Genomic DNA, 14,349 nt, shown 5'->3' on the forward strand with positions numbered 1-14,349 from the left:
CATTCATGAAGATGGTGTCGCAAGGAGTGTGCCCCACAGCCATGACACTCGAGGAGATCGGCCGTGTCACTGGCGAGGATGAGAAATTGTCCCGGGTGAAAACCACACTGGCAAACAATGGCTGGGCACACTTCATGAACGGAACTCGCACTCTCAGGACAGAGGTCAGCCATGCTCGATAACGGCTCTGGCAAGTGTGCCACAAACTAAGTGTGGGGGAGCAAGGGGTCATCTTGAGAGGACATCTGATTGTAATTCTACAACGGCTGCAGTAAAATTCTCGCGCTGGCGCATGTCGGACATCAGTGGATGGCCAAGACGAAGGCCAGGCTGTGTAGCAAAGTCTGGTTCCCGGCAATGGACTCCATGGTTGAAGAAATGGTGAGGCAGTGCCATGCCTGCACAATTACAGGGGGAGATCCGGCACCGGCACCAGTGATCACTGAAGAACCCAGTGAGACTCCCTGGGCAAAAGTCAGCCTTGACTTCGGGAGTTTGCCCGACGGGCGTTACAGGCTGGTAATGGTCGACTCTTTGTCGAAGTTCCCTGTGGTGGAGGTGGTGGCGTCAACAGCGTTCACACATGTAAAGAGAGTTCTGGACAAGACATTCGCAATGATGAGGCTGCCAAAGGAAATCAAGTGGGACAATGGGCCTCCATTCCAGGGCTGGGGAATTCCAAGAATACCTTGAAAACAAAGCGATTCATCACAGGAAGATCACCCCATTGTGGCCTCAAGCTAACGGGGAGGTGGAACGTTTGATGCGAACACTTAACCGAGCACTGTGCATTGACGTTGACCAAGGTGAAGACGCTGAGGCGGCACTGGACAAGTTCCTTGGTGCCTATTGACAGACGCCCCACAGCACCACCAAGTGTGCGCCGTCTTACCTGCTGTTCAAGCACCCCCGCGAGACAGTATCCCGTCAGACCCGACGTGGGAGCCTTCGGAACGAGGCAACGGAGCGGTTCAGGCAAGAAGGAAAGACGACAAACTAAGAGTGGGAGACCGGGTAGTGATCAAGGACAGGCACCCTGGCTGGAAGTTCCGGATACCCTACGAGCCGGAGGAGTGGACAGTCGTAGGCATTCAAGGGACCATGGTCACTGCCCAGTGGGGACAGCAGTCCATCACAAGAAATGTGTCCAGTTTCAAGAAGATCTGCGAGAATGACTCTAGCCACGAAGAGTCAGACTATCCGGAGCCTACCCCGAGTCTCTCCCCACCAGTCTCACCAGGAACATTGAGTTCATCATGGACGGGATCAAGAAGAGTGAGCGAAGGTGCTGGTCCCGCGGCTGGGTCAGCCCGTTCTGATGAAGCACCTGAGTCGCCCCCGTCTCCCTGACAAGCGGATGCTTGCTGCAGCCGAAATCACCTGGGGTGAGTGCCTGCCATGCATGGGTCTTCCCACTGTGTGCCTCGCGGTAGTGTGGGTGCCCCTCCTGCTCACCGCAGTGGCTGTGCCTGCACAGGACTTCACGCTCCTGCTTCCAGCCCCCACCGCCGTATACCATTGCCTGGGCCTGCTGCTAGCCCACAGCTCCTACTGCGGCCAGATCTGCTGCGAGGCCCCCAGTCATTGCTGCCCAGCCTGCTGCCTGCACCCACCAGGAAGACTGGGAAGAGATGGGGGAGTGAGAAGAGGATTCAAAAAAAAAAAAAAAAAAGGAAAGAAGAAAAGGGAAGCACACCAGGTTCTCAGCAAGGCATACCAACAGACTAGGGTCTGGTGCCTGCTCTGTTACCCTGCCTGTCAGCGCCAAGGAGCAAAGACACCTCTTCTGCGCCATCAAAGCCACAGAACAGTCTATCGCGTGTGGCCACGCACTAGCACGCACTCCCACCAACGGATTCTCAGCACCAAAGCCACACCTTCACACCTGCGTGCAGATGCACGGTCGCAATTAGCAACCCACCAACGATGGGCGCTGCCAGACAGCAGGCCGGGGGAAGCAATCCAGATATGGGTGCCAATGCACCACCCCCAGGGCACAGCCACAGGGCCGCTGCACCTCTACCACCGTTCGGTGAAGCCTCAGACCCTGCTACGGCTGCGCCACAATGGAAAGCGTGGGTTGGGCGGCTCAACCATTACTTCAAAGGTACTAGAGAGACCAATGGCACCGTGAAACAGTTGCTTCTCATCTACTACGGAGGCTCCAAAATCTATGACCTCTTTGAAATGCTCCCAAACACAGGCAATGACAACGACTACGATGCAGGGGTCGCCTAACTCAACAGGCACTTTGACCCCCAACTCAACCCCGACTTTGAGAAGTTTAAGTTCAGAAGGGTGTTGCAGCTGGACATAGAGTCTGTCTACATGTTCTACACGCAGCAGCGCCGGCTGGCTGGCACGTGCACTTTCACGGATCACAGGGAGGAGATATGAGACCAAACCATCCTGGAATGCCGCTCCAAACTACTGCGGAAGCTGATCCTTCGTCAATCCGGGATCTCGCTGGACGAGATCCTTGTCTTGGCTCGATCCCACGAGCTGTAAAATATTCGAGCTGACGAAATGGAGGCTGCCCTACACACGCCAGTTGCCGCATCACATGCGTCCTGGCTCCTGCCCATCAAAGAAGTGAAGGTTGAGGCAATCCAATGACACCCCAACACAGCTCGCCAAGCATTGAGAATGCAACACAGGAGGTAGTGTGGATACTGTGGAGATTAGCACTCAGCGACAGCCACTTGTGGGGCGAAGGGGAAGACATGCTCCCGATGCGGCAAGCTCAACCACTATGCCAAAGTGTGCCACACCGGACGGTTCAGGCTGACTTCTTCGAAGCCGCGAGGCATGGCGCAATGCCTTCGCCAGGTCTCCATCGATGACTCACCAGCGACAAGGAAGGTCCAGCAGCAGGAATGGTGCCTCACGCTTTAAGATGATGATGACGAGGTGTTTGTCGTGTCGTATGTCAGCAGGACTGACCATCGCTGAAGGCCACCACCAATGTGCTCTGTCTCAGTGGAAGACACGGCTGTTCGCGCCCTCATCGACAGTGGTGCCTCAGTCAACGTGATGGACTCAGAGCAATACGATCGCATGTCGCCACGGCCCCCGGTTGCGCCTTCCAGGGCTCGGATTTATACTTATGGAGGGACGGATCATCCATGCCAAAGTAGCCAGTGGAAAGTACACCACGGAAACCAGGTTCCACATCACAGAAGGACGGAAGGGGACATTGCTCAGCTGTCATACCGCTGAAGACCTGGAGCTCTCGTCTTCTTTGCCAACCAGATCCATGACTCCCACGCCGAAACCATTCTGAAAAAGTTTCCGGCACTATTCACTGGACTGGGGAAACTTAAAGGGAAGAAGTTCAAACTCCACATTGACCCCACCGTGAGGCCAGTCGCCCTAAGGCACCGGAGAGTGCCATTCAATCTTTCCCGCAGGTGGAGGAGGAACTAAAAAAGCTTGAAGATCTCGACGTGATTGAGAAGGCCTCTGGCCCCACCCCATGGGTGTCTCCGCTGGTTGTGGCTCCCAAACCCAATCAGCCAGGACCCATCCGGCTCTGCGTGGATATGAGGCTACGAACACCGGCGTCAAGAGAGAATGCCATATTACTCCCACCATAGAGGACATAGTAGCAGACCTGAATGGAGCCAAGTGGTTCTCAAAACTGGATTTAAACGCGGGATACCATCAGTTAGAACTTGAACCCGAGAGTAGGTACATCACCACCTTCTCGATGCACGTTGGCCTCCGGAGGTATAAGAGATTCAGCTTTGGGATGTTGTCGGCAGCCGAAGTTTTCCAAAACGCCATCAGAGAAGCACTGTCGGGTTTGCAGGGTATGATTAACCTTAGTGATGACATCTTGGTGTTCTCAGACACGTTGGAAGATCACACCCATCTCAGAGCCACCCTGAACAGACAGGAAGACTGTGGGCTAACCCTTCACAAGTCAAAGTGCTCCTTCTACCAAGAATCTGTATATTTCTTCGGGTACACCTTCACCAGAGAGGGAGTCCTAGTGGACCCCAAGAAGGCCGCGGCCATCCGAGCAGCCAGCACCCCGAAGAACCCCACAGAAGTGAGAAGCTTTCTCGGCATGGCCACATACTGTGGAAGATTTATTCCAAATCTCGCTGCCATGTCAGAGCCTCTCCGGGCTCTCACATGCAATGATCAAGACATCAAGGCAGCACTGCTGGACAAAACGGTAATGGCTTATTTCCATCCGGGGCGGCACTGAACTGATCTTTGAAGCCAGCCCTGTTGGCCTGGGAGCGGTCCTTCTCTATGAGCACACCCCTGAAGTCTGGAGGCCGGTGGCCTATGCAAGCAAGGCCCTCACTGACACCAAATCGAGAGGGAGGCCCTGGCCATTAAATGGACATGTCAACATTTTCACCTCTACTTGTGCGGCCAGGAGTTCCATGTGGTGACCGACCACAAGCCTTTACTCCCGCTCTTCGCAGGATCGTCCAGACTGTCGCCCCCGAGGATTGAGCGATGGGTGGTGCAGCTGCAGTCATACAATTTCAAGGTCCTGTTTCGTCCCGGGGCTCACACCCCGGCCGACTACCTGTCACGCTACCCTCAGTCCATGTCACATCCAGAGTCCTCAGCGGATGCATGCCACGCAGAGGCATTCATGAAGATGGTGTCGCAAGGAGTGTGCCCCACAGCCATGACACTCGAGGAGATCGGCCGTGTCACTGGCGAGGATGAGAAATTGTCCCGGGTGAAAACCACACTGGCAAACAATGGCTGGGCACACTTCATGAACGGAACTCGCACTCTCAGGACAGAGGTCAGCCATGCTCGATAACGGCTCTGGCAAGTGTGCCACAAACTAAGTGTGGGGGAGCAAGGGGTCATCTTGAGAGGACATCTGATTGTAATTCTACAACGGCTGCAGTAAAATTCTCGCGCTGGCGCATGTCGGACATCAGTGGATGGCCAAGACGAAGGCCAGGCTGTGTAGCAAAGTCTGGTTCCCGGCAATGGACTCCATGGTTGAAGAAATGGTGAGGCAGTGCCATGCCTGCACAATTACAGGGGGAGATCCGGCACCGGCACCAGTGATCACTGAAGAACCCAGTGAGACTCCCTGGGCAAAAGTCAGCCTTGACTTCGGGAGTTTGCCCGACGGGCGTTACAGGTTGGTAATGGTCGACTCTTTGTCGAAGTTCCCTGTGGTGGAGGTGGTGGCGTCAACAGCGTTCACACATGTAAAGAGAGTTCTGGACAAGACATTCGCAATGATGAGGCTGCCAAAGGAAATCAAGTGGGACAACGGGCCTCCATTCCAGGGCTGGGGAATTCCAAGAATACCTTGAAAACAAAGCGATTGATCACAGGAAGATCACCCCATTGTGGCCTCAAGCTAACGGGGAGGTGGAACGTTTGATGCGAACACTTAACCGAGCACTGTGCATTGACGTTGACCAAGGTGAAGACGCTGAGGCGGCACTGGACAAGTTCCTTGGTGCCTATTGACAGACGCCCCACAGCACCACCAAGTGTGCGCCGTCTTACCTGCTGTTCAAGCACCCCCGCGAGACAGTATCCCGTCAGACCCGACGTGGGAGCCTTCGGAACGAGGCAACGGAGCGGTTCAGGCAAGAAGGAAAGACGACAAACTAAGAGTGGGAGACCGGGTAGTGATCAAGGACAGGCACCCTGGCTGGAAGTTCCGGATACCCTACGAGCCGGAGGAGTGGACAGTCGTAGGCATTCAAGGGACCATGGTCACTGCCCAGTGGGGACAGCAGTCCGTCACGAGAAATGTGTCCAGTTTCAAGAAGATCTGCGAGAATGACTCTAGCCACGAAGAGTCAGACTATCCGGAGCCTACCCCGAGTCTCTCCCCACCAGTCTCACCAGGAACATTGAGTTCATCATGGACGGGATCAAGAAGAGTGAGCGAAGGTGCTGGTCCCGCGGCTGGGTCAGCCCGTTCTGATGAAGCACCTGAGTCACCCCCGGATACTCCATCCCGTGCAGTGGCCAGTTCCAGCTCCAGGAGCCAGAAGTATGGTTTCCGGCCAAACCCTGCGCCAAGTCAAAGACTGAAAGACTTTGCATGCACCTCTCCATGAACCTGGAGGACCTAATGGCCTGGTACCGAAAGAAAGGAAGGATGTAGAGAGCCACCCGGGCTCTTCCCTACAGTGTATCCACATTCACGCATGCATACACCCCTCGGGACAGGCTCGATCCGAGGGGATAAATAAACGGCTGGAGACCGCTGAGGGTCTTCCAGCCAAGAAAGTAAAACTAACGTGTTGTGCCTTTCCTTGAAGCGCCGCTGCAGCCTACCTTACACGTGGCCCCACCGCGCTACAATATTGGGCGTCAGTACACTACCTTTTTAGCAGTTTCCCTCCACCATGCCACAGGTAAATATCTATTTTGCACTTTGACAGTGTAGTAAAAAATATGACAATTTGATTCTTATTTAAAATAAAATGGCTTATTTTTGTGTTGCGGTTCTCAAAAGTACTAATCAAAATACGCTATATTGAATGCATTGAATCTGGTAATATACGCATGTGGTTTATAGCTATTGTCGACAAGACTAGGCAAGCACATGTGCAATCATTTCTCATTTCATCATGTGTGATGGTTGGATGAGGTCTGCTACCCACCAAAGATGAGCACAAACACGTTCACTGACTTAGGATTGTGGACTAACTAGATGGCCATGTTTGAATATTTGTTGGCAGAACTGGATATATACATGGAAGTCCCAGGTCCGAATTTGTCATCATTGATGTTCCTCTGTGGCATGGCTTCCCTTGTTGCATGTCCCTCATTTTACTTGCCCATTCTTGGCCACTCTATTTTGTCTATGATTTGTCGCCTGGCAGAAACCATGTATATTTTGTTCTATCGTTGGGATAGACACTTTCATGTAGAGGTGTTTGGTTGCTGAAGATGTAAAAGCTTCTGTAAAATGCACAATGATTTAAAAGTGGGTTGTGTGTCCCATCGAAATTTAGGTAGGTTGATTGGTATAAGTGTGAGCTTATCAGCCTTTTTGCTACTACTATTGTGATTGTAGCATCGATTAGGAGGTAAATGGTAGTTTAGCACAAGCCTATCACAATACCATTTCACCATTTAAATGAGACAAGACCATAGCGTGGACCAATTGTCAATGGGAGACATGGACTTAATTAAAAAAAAAAAAGTTCATACTGCGCCCTGGCTCTTTTCCATTCACAGTGTGTGAACGGCTAGATGGCTACTCTGCGGTCTTGTGGTGGTAAGAGAACCTACTTAAAAAGCTGTTTAATCAGATCTTTGCCCACCAGTACCATGCATGCATTAATACATCATCCTCCCCTTCTCTGTCTGCATATGTGCTGCCCTCACCAGTTCCTATACTTCGCCATTTCTGTGAATTGGATCCTAATTCTCTTGTGCTGAGTGAATTCCCATGCATGGTCTTGCTATGTTTTTTTTGTGATTTATTTTTATTTAATTTATTAGCTGGTTCTCTCACTATTTCTTTTCTTCCTTAAGATTGGATTTGTAATGCCAAAATGCTTTGATTTCATATCATGCACATTGTGTTACCAACTGTTTCCAGTAGATGGCCCACATAAAGCCTGTGTCTCCTGCCTGACAAGCCATCCTCTGGTGCATTCATGCACTTCAACATGAGGACCCTCTGGAGCCACCTAGAGTGCAGAGCAAAGGGCAGTTATCCCTCAGGAGATGTTGAGTTACATCAATTGGAAGAAGATTCAAGAGACAAATACAGGGCCCCAGCTAAAGGGTGAGGCGTAGAGTATTCTTCCTGCTAGTGAGGTAGACAAGCAACTTTGAATATATGACGTTACAACACAACCAATTACAACGCATGCTTTTACAACGCAGTTTTTACATCGCAACTACCATTACTTGATTTTACAACGCATGCCATTAAAACGCATTTTTAAAAACTACCATTACAATGCATACCATTACAACACATAATAAATACTTTTAGGGCAACAGTATGGTAAGTGTTGGATAGCGTAGGGGTAAAAATTACTATTCCCACTCCAGTGAGTGCAACAGTAGGGTAAATGTTGGATAGTATAGGGGTTAAAATTACTATTCTCACTCCAGTGAGTGCAACAGTAGGGAAAGTGTTGGATAGTGTAGGGGTAAAAATTACTATTCCCATCGACCCCAAAACCAATACCCACCCTAAAACTAAAAAATCTCTGTTACTTACCTTATAATGCGTTGTAATGGCATGCGTTGTAATGGTATGTGTTGTAATGGCAGTTGCGTTGTAACAATTGTGTTGTAATAGCAGTGCGATGTAATGACTGCGCTTCAATGGAGGTTTCCCACACCTTTACCAGGGATCTCCTCATCTATGAAGAAGTCACCCTCGCTGGGTCTAGACAAATTGTAACCTTAAGAACTATAAAAAGCACTGGGGTGCACTCCAATTTTATTTCAAGTACTTCATAAGCTGTTTGAGCTGGATGCAGTTTTAAAGGTCTACAGAAGGTGTGCTAAGTGCCAAGAAGTCAAGTGCCCTTCAGAGACATGATGCTCCTTAACTTAAGAGACTATTCACACTGCCAGGTCACACTTAACGTCCTGGCTGGATGCAAAGGTCCCAAACTGTTGCACATGAGGATTAAGCATGTCTCTTCTTTTGGAGGTGGTGTTAACAGTCCACCTCACTTAAGGAGATTCTCCAAGCTAGCCATTCCAATCAGTGGTCAGGGGACTAAAGGCCTGATTTAGAATTTGTAGAATTGGTTACTCTGGGTTACTGCAACATAAACAAGAGGGATTTCCTGTCTGCCTTATTATTAGGGCATTCTATCCTTAGTCCTAGTTAGTTTTTTTGGCATTAAGGGCTGTACCAAAGAATACAGCCTACTTTATTTTCTGGACACCAAATATAAAAGAGTTATGTACTCTTTTCCCATCTCCTGACTCCTCCACCACTGTCATTGGTGAGAGGGAGGAGGTTGCCTATTTAGCCAGTGATAAACTCAGCTGGAAGAAGTTAAGAAGATCTGCCCTCTTTCATTTGCAGAAGCACTGAATGGGACCCTGAAGCACAAGAGGAACAGGAAAAAGCAAACGCACTAGGGGCCTTATTATATATGGGATGCACTTTCCCTGTTTGGGCCTGGCACACCTTACAATAAGTGCACAGGGTGCAAACAGGAACAGTGCACTCTATTACATAGAATGCACTCCCCCCGGGCAGCCGCAAACTTGCTCTGCCCTGGGGGCAGCGTATTCAGGTGAAAAACTGAGCAGGTTTGGAGCAGCCACTCCATGTTTCACTGTGCAGGCAGCAACCTGCCTGAACTTTTAATGTGGATTAGAGATCCCCTTGCAGGGGATGTCTGGGGGGTCCATAGGATCCCCTTTCCCCACTCCAGAGGGCTGTTATCAGGGAGGTAGAGTACTGTCAGTGGGCCTCCAAACAGCTTCTTTGCCTTTGCTCTTGCGTCTATAATACGGCAGGGCAAAGGGATTCCCTGATATGCATGGGGTCATGCCCCCATGCAAATGAGGGGAAGACCTCTTGAGAAAGCACTGTATGTGCGCAAGCACTTTCAATATTACAGAAGGGGCCACACAAGTGTCTGCGGCCCCTTCTGCAATACTAAAGTGCCCCGGAGGCGTGCAAAACGCGCTTAAATGCCTGTTGCGCTCTCTGGGCACTTTGTGTAATTCGGCCTCAGGAGGCCCTATCCCTCACTGAGTCCACCTTTGAGATTCATCACCAACTGTGTTCTTGTTCAGAGTTTGTTCCTGACAGTGGATGTGCATCACCTAGGTGTACGAGACCTTTCCGGTCTCCCTGCCAGCACAACTGGTACACCGTGATTTAGTCCCTAGCTTGTGAGCTGTTGTATGTATGTATTGATCCAATCTATTTCTAGCCCACAAAGTGTTTAGTCCCTGTCTTAAAAGCTGTTTATGCATGGAATCTTTCTGTCTGTTTCAGAAATGTAATTGATTAATTCATTGCATCTGTACTTGGTAGGAAGAATTTAATGTTTTAACATTTCACTTACCTCTGCTGTGATACTTCTGTTTTCATAGTGCCATTATTTGTTGCCTATTTGATTATTATAGCCCGTTCAATGCGTCGGATGGCCCCCGGCCGTACGAAGTAACGGTGGGCATGTGCGGAGGACAGCCGGGGGCCGTCCGAACCATTCCCACTCTTTATTTCACCCGCACCGCAGCGGAATTTGCGCCGTGGTTAAAGGATTAAAGCTTTTATGAAGTGTTTACTTTTTACTACTGTTTGGTATTCTGCAGTTTTTTCTTGTTGTAGTGTTGTAGCCCTATGGGCCTTCCTCCATTTCGTTCTTTTTGAACTTGTTAGTTCTTCTTCATTCTTCATTGTCTTTCACAGTGTACCATGTTTGAAAAAGGTGTAAACATAAAGGATCTCTTATATTATGGATTCCTTGGCTCCTTTCACCATCAGATGCCACTCACTGGACATACCAGATGTGGAATTTGTAAACATTGTCCTGGATGCATTTTGTTTTGCTTACCCCTTCCTAAGTGCTATTCTATGCTTATTGTAAGTGTCTGGTTGGCTCTTATGAGTGTCTTCACCAAAATATTTTCAGCAAACATTTGTATATTTTTGCCTATTGTCCTTTGATTCTAGGGAATAGGGATCTCCATCCCTTTCTCTGAGTAAGTCATGTATGAGCTAAAACTCTCCAATGGACTGCAGTACAACCCAAGATGTTTTTAGTTGTATGACCTTCATTTTTTAATACTCCGGATTCTCTTCTTGTATTGTGTGAATCAACTGAGTACCAAGCGTTTTCATTCACTAATTCGCAAATGTCTCCTGCGTGCTCTCTTAATTTTATACCAAAGTCATTTTGAATACATATTTCCTTTCTATGCACCATAGCATCTTCATACAGTGACTTTTCTAAATGGATTGTTATGGCATGTGTTGTCTTCTATACAATGAATTGTTCAAATGAGTTGCTTTGTTCCCTTTAGTCTCTTATAATATGACACTTCTCTCTGCCCATCAAGTGCAAAGAAATCTCCCTAGGATTAATTCCCATGCCCTCCTTTTTGCTGGGGACATAACTTGGGGGTTCAACCACTGTCCCAGACAGTGATCTTGATCTTAATGCAGGGACAGGCGACCATGAGGATCCCAACCAGACAAGGCATTACCACTCACTTAAAGCCAAATTCCTTGGTGTTCTGTCCAATGAAGCAAACTTCGACAAAGAATTTGCTTTCTCCAAAGAAGAACACTGATGTTCTGGTAGCTGCCTTCATGCCCTCACTATAGCCGGTTATGTCCTTCAAGCCCCATGTCCTCAAGCAGGTGGAACTGGGACACACTGAAACAACTATGTCAGAGGTAAAGGACAATATAAATATGTGTCGGACTCACAAAGAGAGACCCATGTTTATCTGCAAGCGTCTTCCAAATCGTTCTGTTATGGTATTTACATTGCTTCTCAACTGTGGAAAAGCTACATAATTTGAAAATCAGGCATGACTAGTGATATTACTGTGATAATCAACGGGCTCAGCATTGTTTTGTGGCCTTTAAAGTAAAAGATGGCAATCGAACGACTGCTGAGTACATCAGGGTAGATTATCTCTTGTGTCTTCTCTATACTCATTGCTAGTATCTAGGGTATCCTGTTTTAGGTTTTAACCTATAATAACTGATAAAACCCTACCGAAAGAGAAATAGCCCTCACCAGTGTAATCATATAAGCACTGAAAAAACACCTGCACAACCACAAACTAAATGCCATTCAAAGAAAGGAAAAGGAGAGGGAAAGAGTAATTTTTATTTCTTCCTGAAGGGCCAATATAATGTAATTTTGTTATACAAGGTAGCAGCAAGAAAGACTGGGCAAACGTTATTCTACTTGAGTTTTGTTATTTAGGGATGTCACTAAAATATTGTTTCTTCCCTTTGCTTTTTTCAGTTTTGTGGTCTTTGGTCTAAAGATGCTGGGTTTAGAAGCATGTTTTAGGTCTTATTTAATTATTTTATATACTGTAGAGAATCAGGAAATATCATAGCCATATTTGATATTTTGGCTACGTTTTATTCTTTCACTTATAGGCAAAATAAGTGGTTTCATAAGAATCTTTCCCAATACGTACCATTACATTTACCCACAGAGAATGGGTAAAACCCCTTGATACATCAGCCCCCTTTTCTAGCGAGTCAGTATTGATAGTAGGTGAATTGCCAAGCACCCCAGGCTTCAAACATTCAATGCAAGGTGTAGTGACATGTATATGTGAAAAGAGTGCTGTCAACAAGCATCTGGGATAGTGGTTGAGACCAGACATTTGGAAAGCATGGAATGCAGTGTCACTTAGAATGCTGCTGGAGTGATATTGTTTGTATTTGTAGTGATTCAGATACATATATGAAAAAGTTGTGTGATGACCTGTAGAAATCGATACCTGAGCTGAAGTGCTTCCCTGTAATAGATCCTTGTTACTTGGTAGATGGTATGCTGAAAGCATCTTTACAATCTTGAGAGTTAATGAAGAATCCTATTGACTTTTTAGTCCTTTCTGGTGCACTGCTTTGTTAAGCGCTGGAACTAAAATGCTAATATTTCTCATTTTGTGCTCTGTGTGGCATAAAAAAAAAAGAGTCATCCCAACGGTGTCCTTTAGCTGGAGGTTCACAATCCTAGAGGCCGTGAATACTATATTATCAATATGGCAACCGTTTACAGAATTTTTGCTGAGTGGTGATGCCAACGGCAAGAAATGTGAGGATCTTCGGTCGCATATTGATAGTGATGTGAAAAAAGTGCAATCTTCAGGTGCACCAGTACTGGCATGGAAAGCTATGTGAGCAACAGAATTAGCCAATTGTGTACTGGCTGTTTTGCCATTGCCCATCTCAAGTGACAATGTTGAGAAGGCCTTTTCACAGATAAAAGTTTACATAGGAATAGAAAGAGCGAGCGTGCATGAACAAAGACTCATTCAAGAAGTTTTTTTTGTTTTTTTTTTTAGAGTTTTGTATAGCGCAAACCAGACTCGAAGATATCAGGTATCAGAGCGCTGCACATGTGCACCAGTTTCATTACACAAGGACACAGGGAGATTAAGTGATTTGCCCAGAACCACAGGATGTTGAGTGTCGTTGCCGAGAATTGAACTTGGTTCCCCAGCCTTGAGGTCAACAGCTCTAGCCGTAAAGCTACATCTTCTCCCCTGTAGTATTGTATGGTGTACTACAATAAGTTGATTTGTAAAAATGTATTTGGACCTCATATACACTGTACATAGACCATGCACTATCAGTGTAGAAAGCTAGCAATATTAAAAGCAAAACTTCCATAAACGATGGAAAAACACTATTTCTGTTGTTTTTAATGACGCGAAAATGTGTAACCACTGATAAAAACTGTTTCTTAGAGGTATTGAAATTGCTCGAAAACACTGAAAAAAAAACACCTGAATTTACTACAAATTGAAACTGAAAACAGGAAAGCCTACTAGTATCCTAAGACACTCTACCAGAGCTAATGCCACTTTCATGGCATTCTCCTGCTATGTTCCTGTGAGATTCTTAAACAATCAGATATTAGTAGGATAATGTCCAGCCAGACAATACATTTAATAATGTGAACAATTAGACAACCGTAGTTGAGAACATCATTGTAGTGGGACACAATCCAGTATCCTATATGAACCATAACAAATACACAACACAAAAAGACATTTCAGGCAAGACAGATTTAGCTTGTCAAATGCAAATTCTTTCAAGCTTAGTATAAACAGTCAGTGCACTTGTTTTACACAATGGATTAAAGCGCATAGCTGTTTAACATGGGTCGACGATGTTTCGATCTTTTCAGCGAAATAGTAGGATCATTTTCAGGACAATTCACTCGTAAATTTCCAGCGAGGATGCTGCGTTGAATCGTGCATTGTCACAAAGACGTAGCTGTGTTTTCCATGTAATTAACTGGAATTATTTAGTTCTCATGGAATTGACTTGTTCATAAAGATTTTAGAATTGGTTCGTTGAACATTAGAAGATTACAGTATTCTGATATATCGTAAATTGAACTAAAAGTTGGTTCCCTCGAAACGCTGAGGCAATTTCTTAATCAAATCCGGCATGTTCTTATCATGGTCCTAAAGATGATCCGACTATTTCGCTGAAAGAATCGAAAGGCCGTCGACCCATGTTAAACAGCTCTGTGCATTAATCCATGGTGTAAAACAAGTGCACTGACTGTTTATACTAAGCTTGAAAGAATTTGCATTTGACAAGCTAAACCTGTCTTGCCTGAAATGTCTTTTTGTGTTGTGTACAGGATTGTGTCCCACTACAATGATGTTCTCAACTACGGTTGT

At 47.0% G+C, this 14,349-nt stretch overlaps 1 protein-coding gene across 1 annotated transcript in view; it reads left to right on the forward strand.

Annotated features, from left to right (window-relative positions):
* Positions 1 to 14,349, forward strand: part of ZNF704 (zinc finger protein 704) — a 657,857-nt gene that overhangs the window by 194,629 nt on the left and 448,879 nt on the right. The gene's annotated exons all lie outside the window — the stretch shown is intronic.

Source organism: Lissotriton helveticus, chromosome 4_1 (assembly GCF_964261635.1).
Source record: "Lissotriton helveticus chromosome 4_1, aLisHel1.1, whole genome shotgun sequence".
NCBI lineage: Eukaryota > Metazoa > Chordata > Amphibia > Caudata > Salamandridae > Lissotriton > Lissotriton helveticus.